Here is a 2,696-nt window from a genome sequence, read left to right on the forward strand (position 1 = left end):
TAAGCAAAAGTAAATGTAATTCAAACAAATAAAAATAAAAAGCTTGATTTGTTTTCTTTAGTTGACATTCCCACCCTATCCTAAGAGGTCTCCTCAGATTTTGTCCAGGCCTGAGCTCAGTTTTCCAGAATATTTTCGGCCTCCAGACAGCAAACCAGCGCCCCTGGATCATTCTGGCAGGTGAAGGTAGTTCTTACTGTTCTCTGCCCAAGTCGCGGGCCGCCCGAGTTAAGCTTTCGGTTCGGTCTCCCCAGCCAAGACCAAAGGGAGACACCAAGGGTGCAAAAGGTGCTCCTTTCCCCAAATGGACGAGAAGGGACGGAGCGGGGGTGGGGGGTGCAGAACGATCCCTGCAATGCGAAAGGCTCCCAGCCAGGCTCGCCGCGGCCCCTGCCGGCAGGACTGGCTCACTTGCCAGCCCAGGAGCTTCAAGAGGTCAGGCAGCCACCCAGAAGGGCGCAGAAAAGAGGAGCTCCTGACCTCGGGGCAACCAACCCCACCGCCACCACTGATCCAAAGGCAGAGTCCGCAGGCTACTCCACACCGGCCTGACAAGCCCCAAGCCGCCCCCACCCAGAGCGCGCCGGCCGTCCCTGGGCGCAGGGCTGCACAAGGGCAATGGTGCGCTCCTCCTTGCAACTGTCGCGGGGCGCCAACCCCGCTGCAGGGCAAAGAGGAGGAGACGAACGGCAGGGAAGAAGGCGGAGCAGGCGGCCTGGGAAGCACTTACAAGCTCCAGGAAAGCGCCTCCTCTCGAGGAAGAGAAGGAACAGCTTCCCAGTCAAGGAAACGCCCCGGGGATGCCCCTCCGCGAAGTGCCGCCTTTCCCTGGCTCATGGATTCTCCCGCCTCCAGTCGGTCCTCCACCCTACCCTACCCCATGTCCCGAAAGCTGATCCTAGATACCTTTCCCGCGGCTTTCAAAGGGACCCACACGCCGCTGCCAGTAGCTCACGCAACAGGCGGAGTCGCAGGGCTCCAGTGACGACGGGCTCCGGGGACCAGAGGATAGGGGAGCAGCGAGCCGGGAGCCCAGCAGGATGAAACGTCCCCTGCAGGCGTAGACCTTCGAGGTCGTGCACCCGCGACCTGGACCACGGGTGACTGGGACAGCAAAAGGTGGGTGAAGGTGCGGTAAAGTTGCAGGGTTGCACGGAGAAGTCTCTGGAGCGTGCAGGGAGGTGGGGACGCAAGCAAGGTACCTGCAGGAGTCCGGGCGCGTCTGCCCGGCTCCGCTCTGCGACGCCGTCCGCCCGCGCTGCAGGGATCAGGCCTCGCGGCGCGGCCCCGCATCCGCCGCCGCGGCGGCGAGAAGAGCGGGCTGGCCCGCGTGGGTCGGTCAGTCCGTCGGTCCCGCCCGGCTGGAGTGAGGTTCCCCAGAGCTGCGGGCGGGGCGGGGCGGGGCCCGACGCTTGGCCACCGCCCCATTGGTCTCGACTCCGCCAGCCGCCGCGCGTCTGGTCCGCAGCCGGGGCGCCCCGGGCCGAGGGCGCGGGCGGCTGCGGACTGCGGGGCTCAGACCGCGAGGCAAGCGAACGGAAGGATGGACTGAGACACGGCCCTGCCGGCCGTGCGCCCCCGCCCAGGCCCAAGTGCAGAGTCACCCTGGAACGGCCGGCCCTGTCCGGGTGGGAACAGGAGCGCGCCCCCCGCCCCCCTCTGGCGCGTCCACCCGGGCCGGAAGCACCGCGGTCCCGCCGCCCCAGCGGCTCGGGCAAGCGCCTCTCCTAAATCGTGGCCCAAGCGACACTTTGCAGATTTGCCCGGATTTTCCCAAGAAGTCTCGAGCCCCCAACTTGTTTTAAAACAAAGTGCGAGGGAGGATACAGCCCCAGTTTCTGCAATGTTTGTCACCAGTCCTGCTGCCTAAAGACTTGTGCACAGTGCAGAACAAGAGGGTTTGTCCCTTTCCTCGACTTACCAAATCAGAAGAAGTGGCTGGACATAGGCATCCAGCCGATGCTTCTCATATGTAGAAGAGGAATCGAATCCCGTTTCTGAAGGACGAATGGAAGAGAGAATCAGAGAAAGATTTCTTCATCTGAGGCTGAGGAACAACCTTGGACCTCAGAGAGGGCAGAATGTAGTCCGGAAGGCATCGCTGGCCTCTCTGCATTGAGAGAAAACGCTCAGTCGACAGCCAGGAGGAGAAATGGGACGCTCGGGGACCCACCCCCGCGCTCCCCCTCCCGCCCCCAAACTGCAGATTTTTAAGTTGTGCAGACGTGCAATAATTCCTTGGAGCCAGCTGCTCCAAGATGTAGGCGCCCAATGTTCCCTGGGTTCTCACCCCACATCATGCACTCTGCCAGCTGCCCCCAAGCCAGCACCTGCCTACCCTCACCTCAGGTAGGCGCCTGGCAGGGCCATGTATTTAAGTTCCAGGCCCTGAGCCAAGTGCTGGGCAGAGAATGGGGGCAAAGGGATCTTTGGAAAAGGCAAAGTACGCTTTCCTGACCTCATCGAATACACTGTGGTATGTCTAGGTTTGCTACTTGGACTTTAATAAAAACCCACATCTGGAATCTGAGAAAAGGGAGCAAAGCTTATGGTATCTTGTAAACTTCAAAGAGGTGAAACTTACCTCCCTAAGGGATGCTGAGCCCAGAGAAGAGGATAGCAGCAAGCAGAAAAGACAGAGGAGAAGCCAAAGCCTACGATGGTCTTCCCCCTAGGCTTGGGGACCACCAGACTTC

The 2,696-nt window shown here is 61.0% G+C and overlaps 1 protein-coding gene across 2 annotated transcripts in view; it reads right to left on the reverse strand.

Moving 5' to 3' along the window:
• Positions 1–2,131, reverse strand: part of KCNS3 (potassium voltage-gated channel modifier subfamily S member 3) — a 39,578-nt gene extending 37,447 nt beyond the window's left edge. Inside the window, exon 1 of one of the 2 annotated variants that reach the window (XM_008054001.2) lies at positions 1,922–2,131. The gene's annotated coding sequence lies outside the window, so the exon portion shown is untranslated. Of the gene's footprint in view, positions 1–1,202; positions 1,353–1,921 lie in introns of those variants that run through there. The other variant, XM_008054000.1, reaches the window with a different exon arrangement.
• Between the last annotated feature and the right edge of the window lie 565 nt (positions 2,132–2,696).

This window comes from Carlito syrichta, unplaced genomic scaffold, assembly GCF_000164805.1.
Source record: "Carlito syrichta isolate Samal-C Ts95f unplaced genomic scaffold, Tarsius_syrichta-2.0.1 Scaffold288925, whole genome shotgun sequence".
Classification (NCBI taxonomy): domain Eukaryota; kingdom Metazoa; phylum Chordata; class Mammalia; order Primates; family Tarsiidae; genus Carlito; species Carlito syrichta.